Below are 19,099 nucleotides of genomic sequence, written 5' to 3'. Positions count from 1 at the left end.
GATGGGGGAGGGAGTGTTAAAAGAATGCGATACATTTTGATTTAAAAATGTATATGGAAGTTTAAAAATCAGCTCAAGAGACTCCAGGTTGAATATGGAAAAGTAATATGTTTTTATGTGTATACTTTCACCTCAGCATTGTTTTAAATACTTTTTGAGAAGCATGCAATAAAACACCAGGAGCAAAATCATTTAGACTGAGTAACAGCTAGATGCGCCTGTGGGTGATAACATTAATGAAAAATGTATTAGTAAATAATTGTAATATTAGAAGTATAGCTGCCTATTTGCAGTTTTGGCAGATTTTGCAAAAAGCCTTGGAAATATTTTAAAGAACAGTCTATCAAAGAGTATCAAATATATCTAATTGAAGTGCAACCAAAGTTGAAGAAGGAGCTCAGGATAATTCCATTCCTCAATCTAGGGTAAAACTTACCCTATACAGTTTTGAAGATATATAAAATTTATTTACCATGATTTTATTACGTGTCTTGTGTGATGGAAAAAATTACTCACCTTAAACATTGAATGTTGTCCAATACACTTTTTGTTTTTGTTTGAGTCCACTTAGCATTTGGGATCATTTTCTGGCCTCTTTAATGTTCCAATTTTACAGAAAAAAATGACTCCATTTACAGAAATTTCAAAGTTATATTAAAATTAAGATTTGTATTTTTTCTTTGTTGAATCAGTGTTATTTCTTGAGCACATTACAGTGGCTAGGATAACTTCAATTTTTTATTTTCTTTTTTTGCCTCAGATTTTTTTTCATAACACTTGAAAGTGGTTTCCATAGATACAGCCTAATTGATTTTAAAAAGAGGATTATCTTAACATGTGGAAAGCCACAGGTAGAAAATAATGTGTTTTTTTCCCCATGATTTTTTACAAGAAACCTTTAAATTCTATCCGAAATAATAAAAAGAGATCAAATAACATACTCAAAAAAGAGCCCAAAAAAGGAGCTCAAATACAAAACACTTGAAGGAATGAATAATGCTCTGGAACTGCAAAAATATGGCAGGTGAAATGTATGACTTTATGTCAGCAGTCTTGATTTCTTGAAAAGAAAAGTCTTTACAAAAAACAGTACAAAAACAGATGTTACCAGTTAGTAGGCAGAAGGCATAGTTTGACAATCAGACTCTGTACTAGGCACTTCCATATGTGATATTCTTATGTAATCTTCCAAGAACACCATAGAAAGCTGTTTTTACAGATGCAGGAATAGGCTCAAGGGTTATATAACTTGACCACATAACTAATAGTGGCCGAGTCAGGATTGGAACCCAGGTATGTGTGATTCTAAATCAAGTGCTTCTTTAATTATACCAGATTGCTTGGGACTTTGTATTGACATTACACTAAGATTTAGCAGTTTGAATAGAATTTTTGAACAGTAATATCAATGTTTAATTGCATTTATTGCTAAGAATGAATATAATTCCGGAAAAATCTGATTTCTTTGCAAAGAAATTGGTTTAGTGTAGTGTTTGCTTGTTTGTATCCAAATAATGAACATAATTATATTACCCAATGAAGCAACTGAAATAAGTTATTTCTGTTGTAGGAGAAAAAAAGTCTGCATTTATTTTCTGTAACTGTTAAGCTTTCTGTAAGCTTATGCATAAGTTAAAAATTTACACAGTCAAATCTTATCAATTTGGGCAAGTAGGCTTCTTCTGTTACTTGGAGAAGATTGTCTCCAACCAAGATTATATACATTCTCTATATTTTGCCATAGTATCTTATAATTTTTATTTTTTACATTTAGTTCATTAAAGCATTCATAAATTTATAGAGATTTATTGTCATTTCTTTCAATGAATAGCAACTATGGCAAATAATATACTAATAGTTCATTTCCCACTGTATGTTGTGGTTATTTTTTTATATATTACAATTCTTTTTTTCATATATTAAATTTTCCTATGTTTTTGGATTGATTTTGGACTCCATTTTTTCCGACTAATTACAGATTCTCTAAACTTGCAGGACCTATATATAGGCTTCAAGGCATCCATGAATTCCCTGAAATTATATGCGTAGCTTTCATCATATTTGCAAAGGCATATGTGATCCCTTTAATGGTAGGAAACACTGACTTGCAGTAGATTCTTTGTATTTAATGAATACAGTTTTTTTTATTTCTTAGCTTTTTAAAAGTTTTTTTCTATTTCATTGCTTTTCTTTGCCTTTAGTATTAATATATTGTAACATGGAGCTTGTGAGTTACATTTAGGATACAAACACATTTGTTATGAAAGAAGTTCTGTGGGGTATTATGTTGAAAAATTTCATTTTACTAAAATGTATACTTAATTTTTCTAATGAGATATGGAAGATGACACGGAGTTGATGAAAAGTGTTACTTAGCTTACTACTTAGCTTTCAGAATTGTGTATCAGAATTTGTTGCTTTTACAAAGTAGTTTTTTTGAATCTCAAGAGACACCTGTTGCTAATGTTGACTGATGGAATAGTGCAATGAAACTTCTGTTACATAAATGTTAGAATTAATATGCTTTATTATTAATTTTCTATAGGGTCTAAGGATTTAAAATAATATTTGCTGTTCAAATGCTTCTAACATCGCTGTGTGAGTTTGTGAATACCTTAGGACATAATCTTTTAAATGAGGACAGTAACTCAGAATGGACTATTTAGTCCTCTTTATTGGTGAAAATTACGTTACTGTCTGTGTTCTTAAAATCCTCCTAAACTAATGAACTAACTCCAGGAGTAAGGTTGAGACTGCTCTTTGGAATTTGGTAGTATTTAAAGTGTCTGAAATGATTCAACAGTACCTGTAATGTTGCCAAGAATGATAGATTTCTCTACTTCTGAAATTGTTTGAAAAATTCACAGGAGTTTTGAAGACTTTGGATTAATTGGAATGCAGTTATTCTAAAATTGCTAATTAGTGCCTCACTTATGAGTCCTGGATAGGATATCTAGTGCCATGAGTAATCACTAGAAACAATTGGTCTCAATTAAGGTAATCCCAGGAAGTCGGTCTACCACTCTGTTAAGACTTCGAATAGCTTTTTGGCCCCTAGTGGAATTGAACCAATAATGAATATTCAAACACTGCTCTCCGGAAGTCTGCTTTTGAGGGAAAGCTTATAGATACCTGAATTTGCCAGTCATGGTTTAGTATAGCCTAATTACTTACAATTATCTACCCTCCTACTAGTAACTGTTTATTTACTCCACCTTTCTCCCTGTTAACTAGATTATCTGCCTGTTGGACCACTTGTGCACCTGATCCACTTTCCTAACCTACAAGGCATGATTCCAGAAGTTTTCCTTCATTCTCCTATAATCATTACTTCTCTTTCTGCTTGAGCATTCTCACTAGCTCAATATGGACATGCTATTATTTCTCCCACCCAAAAACCAAAGCAGTAGTTTCTCTTGACTACCCTTTTCTTGGCCAACCTCAGTTCCATGTTTTAGCTTCCCTTTGCAGTAAAACTAAAACCTTGTCTCATCTTACTCTAATTGTCTGACTCAACAGTAATTTCCTTAAGTCCTCGGTCAATTTTTGTTCTTCATTTTATTTGACCTGACAGTGGGATTTGACACAATTGGTCACTTCTTTTTTGGTAAGTTTTCTTTACCTTGCTTCCAAGATACTATACTCTTGGTTTTCTTCCCATCTCATTGGTGGCTGTGTTAGGCTCTCCTTTTCTCCTCAACCTCTTAGCATAAGCATAACCCAGGGCTCAGTTCTAGGAACTCTTCTCAATTTATTCTCCCTTAGTGGGTGACTTATATGCTGACAACTTCCAAATACATATTTCTAATTCAGGCCTATTTCCTAGGAATTTGGCTGCTCACTTGAGTTTGGCTTTGAGTGATTAAGACCTCTCAAACTCATGGTGTCCAAAATGGATCTTCTGATAATTCTGTCCACTGCCTCATCCAACCTGAATCTATTTTATCTTTGACCTTCCCTATCTCAGTTGATGGCAGCTCTATCCTTTCAGTTGCCAGGGTTTTACTTGACTTTTCTTTTTTCACATTCTGCATCTAATCTGTAAGAAAAATCCTGTTAGCTTTACCTTCAAATATTTCTAGAATATGACTACTACTCAACACTTGTACTGTTATCACCCTAATTCAAGATACCGTCATCTTTTCCCTGGATTACTGCCATGTCTTAACTAGTCTGCTGCCACACTTGCCTTTCTACAGGCATTTTTTTTTTTGTCTCCTTCTACAGACTATTCTTAATATAACAGCTAGAGTGATCCTTTTAAGATGTAAATCAAATCATGTCACTGGGCATAAAACTTTTTGGAAGCTTCCTGTTTAGAGTGATGCTAGCTGCTTTTAAAACAAAGGCCCTCCCCCCCCCCCCCCCCCCCGGGTGGCTCAGTGAGTTAAAGCCTCTGCCTTCGGCTCAGGTCATGATCCCAGGGTCCTGGGATGGAGCCCCGCATAGGGCTCTCTGCTCAGCAGGGAGCCTGCTTCCTCCTCTCTCTCTGCCTGCCTCTCTGCCTACTTGTGATCTCTGTCTGTCAAATAAATAAATAAACAAAATCTTTAAAAAAAATAAATAAATAAAACAAAGCCCCCAGTTTTATTGGCTAAACATGGCAAATGACTTTTTTTTCCATTCACTTACTAGGCGATCATTTTGGTGGATGGTTTTCTTCTACATGGGTGATTGATTCAGGGTCTTGGGTACTTCCTGCCATGAAGGACATGAAAAGGTTAAGGAGGCCCCCCCTAAGCTTTTTATAAGGACTGTTCACTATATGCAAGGGGTGAGGTTGGGAAATGGGTTTTTTAGCTGGCAGTTACTGATCAGTTATAACTGTGTATTATGGAAGGGGGCAACATACATTTGAATTTCTAGAATCTCTTTGCATAAATCCTAAAATTTATTTAGGTTTGTTTTATGCCTCAGTATATAAACTCTCTTAGTTAAGTGTTCTGTGTGGACATGAAAAATGTATATTGTGTTGTTATAGGGTGGAGTATGCAGTACATGTCAATTAGGTCTAGTTGGTTGGTAAAGTTGTTCTGTCTCCTTGATTTTCTTCCTGCCACCTGTTCCAGCAATTATAGCGAGAGGGATTTTGAAATCTCTGATAATAATTGTGAATTTCTCTATTTTTGCTTGAAGCTCTGTTACTTTTTGCTTCGTGTATTTTGAAGTACTATGATTAGGTGCATAAATGTGTAGGAATGTAATGTCTTCTTGACTTAATTAACCCCGTTTTCATTATGAAATGTCCCTTTTTATCCTTGATAATATTCTTTGCTCTGAAACTTATTTGGTCTGATTAGCCACTTCAGTTTTCTTTTGATTAGTGTTAGCATGATAATCTTTTCCCACTCTTTGATGTTAACCTGTTTGTCTTTTTATTTAAAGTGGATTTCTTGTAGGCAGCATATAGTTGGAGCTTGAATCCATTTCATAATCCCCGTTGTAAATGGTGGTGTTTAGAACATTTACTATTGTAATTATTGATATGGCTGGGTTTGAATATGTGTCTTACTATTTGTTTTCTATTTGTTCCATCTGTTCCTTTTTTCCCTTTTTCTCTTTCTGGCTTCTTTAGGATTAAGTATTTTGTTATTACATTTTATCTCATTTGTTGACTTAGTGGTACACTTTTTTGTGATTTTTTTTTTTTTTTTTTGGTAGTGATTGCTTTAGGGTTTATGGTATACATTATACTATGTCATGTATAAGAATCTTATACTTCTGTTTCCTCTTGACTGGCTTTTTGCTCTTGTTATTATATGTCTTATTTTTGCAATCAGTTTATTTAAACTTTTTTTAACTTATTAAACTTATTTAAACAATCAGTTATCTCTTAAAGAGAGTAAAAATTCCTGTTTTATGTTTACTCATCCATTTTCCATTCCCAGTGCTCTTCATACCTTTGTGTAGAACGCAGGTTTTCATCTGCTACTATTTTGCTTGATCCTGAAGGATTTCTTTTAAAATTAGTTATACTGGGGCGCCTGGGTGCCTCAGCTTTTAAGTGTCTCCCTTCAGCTCAGGTCATGATCCCAGGGTCTTGGGATCAAGCCCTGCATTGGGCTTCCAGCTCAGTGGGGAGCCTGATTCTCCTTCCTCTGCCTTTCCCCACTACTCATTCTCTCTGTCTCAAATAAATAAAATCATTTAAAAAAGATAGTTACACTGCAAGTCTACTGGTGATGAATTTTTTTTTCACTTTTGTATGTCTAAAAAAAGCCCCTAGTTGCCTTAGATATTTTTGCTGGGTATAGAAGTCTACATTAATATATATTTTTTCTTTCAGTACTTTATAGATGTTGCTCCATTGTCTCGGCGTATGTTTCTTAAAAGGCTGCGTCATTATTATCTTTGTTCAGCTGTACATGATATCCTTTTTTCTTTTCACTGCTTTTAAGATTTTCACTAGGTTTTAAGTTTACTAAAATGGGCCTTTCTGTAGTTTTCTTCATGTTTTAGTATGTTATCTTACTTAATATTGTTGATACAGTATATGTGTTACTTTGGTTAATAGTAACTCTTAAAAGATAAGAATTTTAAAAATTTAGCTGCACAGTGTAAATATCGTAACTGAAATCCTACTGCAAAAATGAATTTTTATTTGGTCTTCAGTAAAGAGTTGTAAACTCGACCCTATTTTTACTCATCAGAAAAGAGCTTAGTGATTAATTAGGGCTGTCTATGGTTTTTTCAGTTTCTAAGATGTGATGTAAAAGGAAAATATCTTAAGTAGTCAGTGATAAATATAATATTTTGAATGTAGGGAAGAATGTTGGAGCTTTGAGTAAATTGAGTTGAATTAAAATTGATAAAATCCTCCTTCAACCTTGCATTTGACTTAGTTTTAGCTTTGTCCATATCATACCAAAACTAGTTCAGTTGGTTTAGATGTGGAGATTGTTGATCAATTACAACTGAGAAGTTTGTGATTATTTTGTATTTAGATTTTAGGAAGCTGCTTCTAATTGCCAGCATTTTTTATTTCACTGTAGTATTTTTTTTTTTGGTAAAATACAAGCATCTCCAGTAAAGTGTTGCATGAGCCCTGTGTGTTACACACCTGTGGCGGAAAGCCAGTTTAGATCAAATGTTTCTTCCATAGAAGAGCTGATTAGAAAAACTGGCTTGACATGATCTTCAGGTATATTTCAGTGGACAGCTTCTTCATTTTGTTAAATAGGATAGAATAAAAAACATTCACCATTGTTCTCTAGAACATAAATTTCTTATCTTCCCTTTATGTTTTGAAGATTGAAACAAAATGATATTTTATTGTCTCAAATGATATTTTATTGTCTCAAAGTAGATTTCTGAGCAAAGTAAATTAGGAGTATGTGTAACTTTTGCTCCTGAACCTGGGAATTGTCAGTGATAGTCTCTCCCTGATTTGGGGTGAACCTATCCAGGAATGTCTGATTGATGAGATGCCATTATGCTCCCTTTCTCTTCTGCCCTAGGTTAGAACTCTGACTAATTAAGCTTGTGACTAACAACAACTCGTCTTTCTCATGACCACTCTAACTTCCCTTTGATTTTTTTTTTTTGGTTTTTTTTTTTTTTTTAATCTCTTCCTTCTTAACTACTGGGCCCCTTTCTTCAGTGGTTTTCTGCTTTTCCCACCACTGGCAAGCCATCATGACCTCTGAACCTTCATCTCTAACAGACAATAACAACTAACATTTGTTGAGTACTTACTGTAAGCTAGGGATATTTTAAATGTTTTATTTGTATAGCTTCATTTAATATAAATGTTGCTTATTTCTGCTTTCTTTAGAGAGCAGGAAGATAAAATGATCCTCAAATGATGTAATGAACATGAAAATGTTTGTAAACTATAAAAACTACAATAGAAAAATTACAATTAAAAGTTGTTATTAATAGTGATGATAATATACTTATCTTCCTTTTGTTGCTGTTGTCTTTTTGGTTTAATGTAGTGTTCAGTTTATGTTTTTTTGCTGCTGTAGGCTTTGCCCAATGTCCTACCTCGTAGGATTACACTTGTCTTATAAATGTTTATATAAATCAAATGATGATGTTACATGAGTTAAAGGTTTGACATTCAGATGAAATATTTCTTTCCTCTTTTAGGAAGGAGTAAAAATCACTGGCAGTTCATATTATTATTTGCTCCTAAAGATAGACATCTATTTACTCTTATAAAAATTACAGAAAAGTCGTCTCTTTTTAACATGACTGAAGTTCCTTCATTCTTGCCTACTGATCTTTGCCAACTTGGCAGTTTAAGGATAGATTTTTATAAAATGCACGTTAAATTTGATTTGTGACAAGGGAATTACTCAGTGTGTGTGTGTGTAAAATACTTCCTTTGCTTCTAAATGATTTTTTAAGGGGTTGATAGTTAAATTAGTGGAGGAAGAAAGAACCCAAGCCTACTTCTCCATATGGAAAAAGTTTTATGTGATAGTTCTTTTATTGTCAGTTTTCCCAAAGTGATTCATTGTCATTTTCTCAAGTACAGAGGGAAAATGTGTTCTGTATCCTTTATCTTAATTGAGGAATTTAAACTTTCTTACTTATTTATTTGAATATGGAATAGATCATATTATAGGTTTAATGCTGAAATTATGAGAATCCTAAAGAACAGAATTCTTGAATCTTACACAGCATCAGAGACTTTTCAACTTTCAACTACAGTTAAATATAATGCTTACTTCATTCAGCCTCTGAGGTAAATTTTGGAGAAATAACATCATTTTTGCCTTTTATTTAAGGAGTCAGGGAAACATTACATACTTGCATTTGGTTTAGACAATGAAAGTGAAGTGGAAAGGTCATATTATTTAGTAATAACAAAGACAGTTTGGGAAAATCAGGCATCTAATCATAAGAATTGAGGTTATATAATATTGTAGCATAAATGCTTTGTGATACTGCTCCTACTATGATGCTACAGGCTCTGTGATTTAAGATTTTCACTGTAAAATCCACTGAGGGTAGAACCTTAAGTATTGATTATTAACTGCATTTTGACAGAATTTAAGACCACATTGTTGATTATTTAGAAAAAAAAATTATGGTGTGTAAGTAATCTTTCTATTTGGTTTTTAATTTAAGAAAATCTAAAAAAAGTTCATAACTTACTCATATAGCCATGATAACTAGAAAAAATCAGACTAAGTTGACATTGATAAGCTACAGTTTTCAAATATGATTAAAAGTATTGTTAGATTAATATTAAAGGCTAAAATTGCCAAAGCTTAAAGATAGTTTTGAGGAGAGCTGTTGCCTTAATTTTTCTTTTCTTTATTATTATTTTTTTAACTATTCCTTTGGTTGTTTGGAGTATAATATACTGGCATTATATACTAATTCATTTTATAGTCTAAGCAGTAGCAATCTAATTATCTTGCCTGGGGTTGAAAATATTCCTGAATAAATAAAGTGATGTACAAAAGTCATATAACGTTTTATTTTAAGCTAGGGTAATGATCAAACATATTAACTTGTGATTTATAAAATTAAAATTACTGATTCAATGAGTAGTAATTCCTAATAGTAATAGTTTGCCTTCTGTATTAGAACAGCATTAATAATGGGAGATAAGTAAGATCTGGTTACTAAAAGCACATGCACTATCAGACAAAGAAGTGGGAGCTCTTTTCAAGAGAGGAGGCAGAAGAAGGCAGGAAAAATGTGACAATCTAGATTAAGTTAGTGTGGTGAACCTGTCTTCCTTAAAAGCTTCTGAGCATAGTTCTGAAGAAAGTAATGCAGTTATGGTATGCTTATAAGATAACAGGACGCACAATGATACTATTTTTCAAAATAGTCACCATGAGAAAGTTATACATTAAAAATAATGTAGTTGCTAAAAATATTTTGGAACTGTGTGGAATTGGTTTTGGAAGTTTTAAAACTATATAAATCATTTTGATTTCTTTATAGACATAGCTTAAAATTATAATTTAAAAATCTAAATTATAAAAGTATAGATTATTTGGAAAAAGAGTAAAGAAAAGGTAATGTTTGTTTCACATACTAACAAGTTTTTTGCAAGTTTCTTTCACATAGGTTTCTTAGATAAAACTGATTATAATATTTTATTTTTTCATTTAACATCAAATCATAAACATGTTCCTAGGTTGTTATCACAATAGCTAACATAATAGTGGCATAATATGCCCCCTTTTTGAGGTGGGGAAATAGGAATCTTTTGATAGGATTTCAGCCTTTCATTATGGTAAATTATGAAGTAACCACTTGTACTGATTTTGTTTCATTTAGTATAATATTCTAAATATAATAACATATGAGTTTCAGAATCTCTTTAGTTGGGCTGAAATTTAAAATCCCAAATGCATTTGATTTTATATCATTTTCCCTTGTAGGTTTCATCCAGAGCTAATCCAGGTGTTATGAGGCCTCTAGCTTTTATAATTTCAGGGGTCCTTTTTAAGGAAAAAAAAAAAAAAGTACAGAATTATGAATATAAAATCATGCCTACGGCTTTTGGAAGAGGCCTGTGCTCAGTGTATGAACCCAAAGTTTAAACTTTATTAGCTTTATAGTGTAAATTCATGTGTAATTCCATCCTTCTGATGCCTCATGATACTCAAAGTCCAAGAAGGAAAGTGCTCTCTGATATACTAAAGAATTGTTCTTTCTTTCTTTCTTTTTTTTTTTTTTAAACAAATCATGTATCTTTCCATGTATGTATTTCCATCTTCATACCTTGTGAATACTTGGTTTGTGAAACATTTAGATGAAATTATAAACGTGGTCGATGTGGAGAGAACTGCTTGGGTCTGGGGAGCAGATAATTACCCACTCCCCCTCCCACTGAAATTTTCTACCGTTTGAGCAAACACATAAGAGAATCAGATGGAGATCCAAAATTTACAAGTGGAGATCAGAATTTTGGTTGAATAAAGTTGGATTGGAAGGTTTAGCTTAGATGTGTCACCATGATGGCCTTCTCAGTACTCTTCATCTCTGATTATAATTTATCCAGTAATTTACTGCACTGAACAACTGAAGGCCTCTTGATAGGGGCCAGAATGTAGGCTTTCCTTTAAGTCTACAGCACAGAACAGCAAAAACTGGGTGTATCTTCAGATAAATACTGGCTCTAAGTGAAAAAGAACTAATGTGACACTGAATAAAGCATGCCCAATTCCATCTCCCAAATTCGCCAGAGAGGTCCATCTTTTACTCCCTCCCCACTCTATGAATGCTTTCTTTTTTTTTTTTTTAAAGGTATTAAGACTACTACACAATTTCCTGTAGCTAGTAATTGGCTTTTCAGTTTGGTTCATGGTATTTTTATGTATACCATAGATTTTGATATATAATTAAAATTATTCATCCTTTAGGGTTTTTGCCTTTTTAAAAAATATATGTATGTGTGTATATGTATATTTAAATAAAGATGTAATAAATATAAATACAATTTTTTTGAGTATGTGTTTAATGGTATTCTGGTTTAATCCTCATTTATTTAGGCGTTTTCATTTCTTTATATAAAGCTTAGTTTCTAACATCTATAATTTTTGTCTCTGAAGCACTTTTAACTTTTCTTATAGGCAAGTCTACTGTTAACAAATTCCCTCAATTTTTGTTTTTCTTAGAAAATCTTGATAATGTCCTTCACATTTGAAGAATCATTTTGCTGGATGCAGAATTCTAGGTTGATGTGGTTTTCATGTTTTATTTTGTTTTTCCTTTCAACACTTTAAAACATTTTACTTCAGTCTCTAGCTTGCATGGTTTCTGAAGAGAATTCTGATATAATTCCTGATGTTCCTCTTAGATAAGGTATTATTTCCTCTGGTTTCCTTCAAGATTTTCTCTTTGCTTTTCTGTATTTGAACATGATATGCCTAAGTGTAGATTTTTTCAGTATTCTATTTAATGGTCCCTGAGCTTTATGGTGTGTGATTTGGTATCATCTATTTTGAACATTTTCAGCCATTATTCAGATTTCATCTTCTTTTTTCCTCTTTCTTCTGATATTTTTATTGTGTATATGTTACACATTTTGCTGTCGTTCCACAGTTCTTGGATATTGTTTTTGTTTTTGCTTACGATTTTTTCCTCTTAGTTTTTCAGGTTGGGAATTCATATTGATATTTCTTAAAGCTTACTGGTTCCTTTCTTGGCTGTGTCCAGTCTGTTAAACCATTAAAGGCATTCATTTCTGTTACAGTATTAATTGATTTTTGTCATTTCCTTTTGATTCTATTGTAGGGTTTCCATATCTCTGCTTACATTGTTTATATTATCCACCTGTTTCTTCATGGTGTACACTTTTTCCATCGAAGCCCTCAGTCTTAGTCATAGATACTAAATTCTCAGATGTCGTAATTCTAAAACCACCTGTTATATCTGAGTTTGATTCTGTTGCTTACTTAGCCTCTTCACATGTTTTTTTGTCTTTTAGAGTGTCTTGTGATTTTTCGATAGCTGGGCGGGACATATTGAGTAAAAAGAACTCAGGTAAATAGAACTCAGTGTGAAGTTTTATGTTATCTGTCTAGGAGGCTATATTTACTGATTATTTGAATGGTGGTGTCAGAGGTTAAAAATTTCCTCTAATGTCCTTCCTGTCTTTGGGTTTCTCTAGTAACTCTTAGATATGAGCCTTATTGTTGGTAGGTAAGTATGAGGGGAAAGGAAGTGTTCTATTATCCTATAATTGGGTCTAAGTCTTTTTTTTTCCCATAAATTTATAAATTTATTGTTTAATCCACAAGCTTTATATAGCTTTAGTTAAAAACTAGAAGAGTAAAAACAAGACACTATTTCAAAGTCTGGGCCCTTCCAGCCTTCCAAATATGAGCACTCTGAAAGTTGTATATACCAATTGGAAAAACAAGACAAAATTATGAATGGAGCGATTACATTTCGTAAAACGAACTTTTATATAACTGAAGGATCTTTCCTAAGTCGTTGAATGAGCCTGTGCCTCTTGGTACTGACTTTGTGGAGTGTTTCCCTGCCCTTCACTGCTCAACAATTAGGTGACACTAGAAGTCTAGAGAGGATTGAAGTTAGGTATTTCCTTTATTTGGGGTTGGTTAGGTTTTAGTAAAGTAGTTTCCTTTGATGGCAAAGTAGTTTCTTTTGAGGGCCGGGCTTTGTTATGAAGAAGGGAGAGAGCCTTCGGCTATTTCAAATGGCTGCTTTCCCCCATCCCTCTCTAGAAGTATGAGGGAGTTTTTCTCAGGTCTTCATAATGCGCATTTGGAGGTAACACTTAGAAAAGTCCTCCTCCCAAGTCTGCCCATTTTCTGATTTGTTGTTTTCAAGTTAGTCCACAGGGAATTTCTGTTCCCAGGGATACTGACCCCACCTCTGGGCCTCACAGTTTCTGTAAGCTGTGATTCTCTGTATTCGCCTCTCTCTTCAGGGCAGCAGTTTGCCTGGTCCTCAGTTCTCTGATGGATCTAACAAGAGTTGTTGATTTTCAGTTTGTTCAGCTTTTTTCTTACTGTGGGGATGGTAGTAATGACTTCTAAGCTCTTTTCACATCTAACCAGAAACACCCTTAGTGATATTTTGTAAGTAGTCATATAGTTTTATTCTGTTACTTTAATTTTTTGACTTTTATATTTTTAGTCTATCTAGAATTTAGGTGTGTAGGGATATAGGGAATAGGGTGTGTATCTGGGCCATTTGTTGCACTACTTAACAATTCTTGGATGATAGGGTTTTTTGCTTTCAATTCTCAAAGCCTAATTATTTTCTTTAGTACCTGGTAGGGGTAATCTTTCCTGCATGATTCTTTGCTTTACTTGTTTGTTATTCCAGTTGAACCTCAGAATCATTTTGTTAAAAAGAAAAAGAGGCATTAGGATTATTGTGACAATTATTTTGTTAAAAAAAATGGCATAGGATAATTGAAATGCTTCAGATAAATAATATGATTAGAATGATAGTGTTATGTTTGTATTTTCCCATCTGGAAATATTTATCTTTGTTCATTCAGGTTTTCTTTTACATTTGGAAGTTTATAATTTGTTTTCAGATACACAAGTTTCTTGTGAGATGTATTTTGTGCATTTTTAAGACCTTTTTATTTTGAAATAATTTTAGATGCACATGGAAGTTGCACAAGTAGAGTACACAGACTTCCTGTGTACTGTTTAATGTTATCTACCTCCCCCAATGATGGCATCTTATAAAATTATAATGCAGTTATCAAAGCCAGGGAATTGACACATTGGTATGATAATATTAACTATGGCCTTTTTGGATTCCATAATTTTTTACATGTAATACACACACACACACACACACACGTATATGTATATGTATCTGCTGTTTTTGGACTGATCTTTCACTACACACCTCTTCCCTGCCCTCTCATCCTTCCTCAACACCCCCCCCCCCCGCCCCCCGCCAAGAGTGAGAATGATGATAATTTTCAGGAAGCTACTTTGCTAACAGATTTGAATTCTAGAAGCCTTTTGGTTGCTTTCATTGAGGTTTTTAGGAATGTAATCTTCTCATTTGCTAAAGTGTTATTTTTGTTTCTTACTGTATCCATTCATATTGCACTGGCTAGATTTCTAAGTTACAATTATTTTGTTCTGATTTTTATGTAATTGTCCTTGGGCTTCACATTTAAGAGGAAAATTAGCTGTAGATATATATGATTAGTTGATTTCTCTAATATTTGGTATTAAAATTAATCATTAATATGTAATAAGCATTTTGTCCTGTTTCTGGAATTCTAATCACATTATTCGAATTATCTCATTTAATCTTCACAACCTCCTTAATCAGGTGTCAATATTGTTTCTTTACAGGGGAGTAGTAAATTGGTTTAGGTTAAAAATTAACTTAAAGTTACATAGTTTGGCTCAAGCTGAAGTTTAAAAAATTTTTATTCATTTTGCATTTAACCATTCTTCTTTGTTATTTCCTATAGCAATACAAAAGATGCATTTTAAGCTATTCAGATGAATTTGATTTTATTCCATGGAAGTGGTATTCTAGAATTAATTACTTTTATAAAATTCAGATTAACCACTATTCCAGTGTTTAATTATACTTAACAAAAAAGTATGTTCTTTGAAGGATAGAGGTCTAAGCCTTTTCCTCCCTCCCTTTCTTCTGCAGGTATTAGTTTAGAGGTATAGCCATTGTTGAGTATTTAAATATGTCAAGATTCCTTCAGTTAGATGGATATGGAATTAGTTGTGGGAGTACAGAGAAATTAATATTTTATACTTAATTATAGAGAGCATTAAATTTTTCAGGAACATCAAATGTTAACTCCCCTGCAGTTTAAGTGTAGTATGCATTCTTATTTCTGATGACTTTAAGATGTCAGAGTTTTGCTGTGACTTAGCATTAAGGAATCACAAAATAATGGACTGTTTTATTTCAGATGAGCCTTGAACGACATTTTACTCAGTTTTCTTCTCATTTAGGAATGCTTTTTTCTCTGACTTTTTTAGTATGTTATTTGTGGGAAAAGAGTTAATTTTTTATTCTAGCTTCAGTCTTTAATAGTTTTTAAAATCCTGTACGTTTCTTTCTATCTTGTATGTATATGTCTCTTTCAAACTTGAGCTAGTTCTAGTGTACCTATATTGTTTTCTTTGGGCACCTTTATCTTTTGTATTGACATTCATTGGTTCCTCCACTTCCACCTGTCTTATACTTATTTCAGTAACTTAGGTAAAAGCTGGTAAAACATACTTGTGCTTACATATCATAACTGCAATAAATTAATCCTTTAAAATGAATTTTATTTTGTCATTGACTTTAGTTACATGTGTACACAGTAGTTATTCTCTGATATCTAACTAGATCACTTGTTAAATGTTTTTAGCTTGCATTCCTTTCACTGAGCTGTTACTGTAACATCAATTTTCTGAAATCCTCTGGAAGGAAAGATAAAGATTGTATGTTGATTTCTTACAGTCAGTGAAAAGGTGCATTGGTAGAACAGGGTTTATAAAGTATATTCTGTTTTATGTTTGAAGATGGACTATACAGCTGTCTTTTTTTTTTTTTTTCCCCCAGAAGTTCTTTAGTAAGTTAATGAGAAGGTAGGTGGTCTTTTTAGGGGTAAACAGCTTGAAATTTTGAAATTAACTTGTACATAGACTTTTCTGTTTGGCATTAGGGGTATTTTCTACCACCATTGCTTAATTTTTTAAATTAGAATCTTCTTTCCCAGTACAGATATCAATCACTTTCAATTAAGTTGCTGTGAACAATTCCTCCTCCCCATTTCTCTTTTAAGCTTTTTCATTCTCTTTCCAGTTGAGTTCTTTATACTCAGTTTTTTTGGACAGCGTGGTTTTGTTTTGTTTTGTTTTGTTTTTTGGGGGAAGGCAAGGACTCCCTATGTAGCTTTTGTGATAGCCCAGTTATGAACAACAGTGGGATAAATGTTCACATAACAACTTCCTTTTATTGGCTGAGGTGGTGAGGATTAGTAGAAAAGCAAAGACAAAAATGTGAACCTTGGCAAGTGTTCAGGTATTTCTTCTTTTGTATCATTCACCTTTGGCTCAGATCAGTAAGTGCTTATGAGTAAGTTTTTCTCAGCCATAGAAATAAGGAGTTGGGAAAAAAAATAAGAACTTGAGAATAATGTGTGGTTAACTGATTAGTATCCACCTCAGAGAAATGTTGGGTGGATTAATTGATTTTTAGAGATCCTAAGAAATGTTAAAGCAGTAAAATGCAAACTACTATTAGGATACAGTAAAAGCTGTTTTGGAAAAAAAGACAACAGTACATAATTGAGCTGGTAGAAGAATCTTCCTTTAAGGGAGAGATTGGATTTTAGTTTCTCTATGATCTTTCATTCTGAATACTAATTAGTCCTTGAGCATATGTAAAACTGAAGTGTGTTTTTTTTTTTTTTAAAGTTGTGAAGTGTTTATGCAAATAGGTTCAATTTAAATTTCTTGCCATATAAAGTGTGTAGGAGGGCTTCTTGAGGTTTGCTTTCAGACTGGGTGATTTCTCATCGATAGGGCTAAGCCATTTCATCATTAACCTTTTCGACTTTTATTTTCGTTAAGAACAAGGGCTAAATGTAAGTCCTTAGGAAAGATGTTTCATCTCACACTTATTTCGGGGTACAGACTAATTGCAGTTCTGTACAATAATCAGTTGTAAAAGGTGTTTCCATTCCTCCCGGATCTGTGGGTTATCTCTTATCCATTTGCTGAGTCTGTTTTTGTGATGGAAAAATTAATTTGAGCTGCAGTATGTCAGGATCACTTGGAAAAATTTTACGGGGGGCGCCTGGGTGCCTCAGTTAGTTAAGCAACTGCCTTGGGCTCAGGTCATGATCCCAGAGTCCGAGGATCTAGTCCCAAATGGGGTTCCCAGCTCCATGGGGAGTCTGCTTCTCCCTCTGACCTTCTTCCCTCATGTACTCTCTCTCAAATAAATAAATAAAATCTTAAAAGAAAAAAAAAGTTATTGTATGTTGTACCACAAATAAAGACTACTTAGGTTTTTTTTTAATCCATGTATGTGTTTGCATTTTCTGTTTGTGGAATAGTGACTCAAGTTAACACTGTTAATCCTAGAGTGGTGGTTATCAACGTCAGTCACTTATTGGAGTCACTTCAGAAGCTTAAACAAACAAATGAAGAAACAAACATGGTGCTGGCTGGGTCTCACCCTCCAAAGGTGAAACCTGATTTGTTTGGTTTGGGGAATGGTCTGGGCCTCAGTTACCTGTGAGAATCACATGCAACTAAGGTTGAAAGCTTTTGTTTTAGAGACTCAGACTGAATCAACTCATTTTGAGGACACGCTAATGTATTTTAGAATTAACTCCTAAAAATTCTTCTCATAGTTACAAGACTATTATGAATATTTTAAATTGTGACTTTGAATTTACTGTGGTTAACTTAAAATAAGCATTGTTGATGTTACCTGCATTTTGAAGGTTTACCAGATTTGGTGAAAAGATTAAAAGGCTTAACAGTTAAACTGCCTTTCATAGTGAACTATTATTTCCTTCAAAATATAAGAAAAAGAAAAGTAGAGAAATACTGTTTTTTTTTTTTTTTTGGTTAATTTCAAAACTTACATAATTCAGGGGGATGAATAAAATCCCACTTAGTACATTTCACAAGGTGTTTTGTAAATGCGCTATGTGCGTTTTAGTCCTTTTTTCCTCATTTTTCAAAATTGGAACAGATTGTTGAAGTTGTATGTGCAAATGTTATTAAAATAGATTTCATCATTCTAATAATAGTTAATTACTGTTTATTAAAACTTAATGTTTAAGAGCTTGTTTAGGTGACTTCATATAGGTTTCCAAATTCTATAGGCTATGCTAGGAAGGCCAGTTAGATTTAAACTGACATTTAATGTTCTGTTCAGAGTAGCTGATGTCACTTGGGGAATGGTGACCATCTTATTTCAGCGTGTTTGGGTATGGGAGAATTAAACCAGTATTCCCATACATCTTGGGGAAATGATTATTAAAAACACATTGGGAGATAGGTAAGCTGTTCATAGACAAATTAAACATATGTAATCTATAAAATTGGAAAAAGATGATATTAAGGATAATTTTAGAAGCATCTCCATGAATGGTTACAGATCAAGGCTCATTGATTCTTGGCAAAATTATATCATTATTCGTATTTGGAGCTTGCCTGTTTTCTGGAGTCTTTACTACTCGTCTCGTGCTGTGACATCATTCTTCTTTTTTTTTTTTTTTAAATATTTTATTGATTTATTTAACAGAGACAGAGATCACAAGTAGACAGAGAGGCAGGTGGGGTGCGGGGGGAACAGGCTCCCCACTGAGCAGAAAGCCCGATGTGGGGCTCGATCTGAGGACCCTGAGATCATGACCTGAGCTGAAGGCAGAGGTTTAACCCACTGAGCCACCCAGGTACCCCTGTGACATCATTCTTCTAAGTTAACTGTCTAGTAACTGTCTAAGTAAACTGTCTAGATTTGTCTTCCTATTAAATGTATAACATTTCCCAAATTTCTTCTTTCCTTTTGACTAGAATTTCTCTTACCCATAGGGTTTTTCCTGGAGTTGGAGGTAGGAATGGTGGGTTGAGAGATAGAGAAGGCAATTCATAAAATTTTCCTCCCGGTCATATGCTTACCATATAACCTGGTTACCCAC

The 19,099-nt window shown here is 33.4% G+C and overlaps 1 protein-coding gene across 3 annotated transcripts in view; it reads left to right on the top strand.

The window, feature by feature from the left end:
- The window catches only part of HS2ST1 (heparan sulfate 2-O-sulfotransferase 1), a 175,057-nt gene that overhangs the window by 1,539 nt on the left and 154,419 nt on the right, over nucleotides 1-19,099 (top strand). The gene's annotated exons all lie outside the window — the stretch shown is intronic.

This window comes from Mustela erminea, chromosome 10 (assembly GCF_009829155.1).
Source record: "Mustela erminea isolate mMusErm1 chromosome 10, mMusErm1.Pri, whole genome shotgun sequence".
Taxonomy (NCBI): Eukaryota; Metazoa; Chordata; class Mammalia; order Carnivora; family Mustelidae; genus Mustela; species Mustela erminea.
Note: the sequence above shows the minus strand (reverse complement) of the source record. Positions and strands in the feature narration are given on the sequence as shown.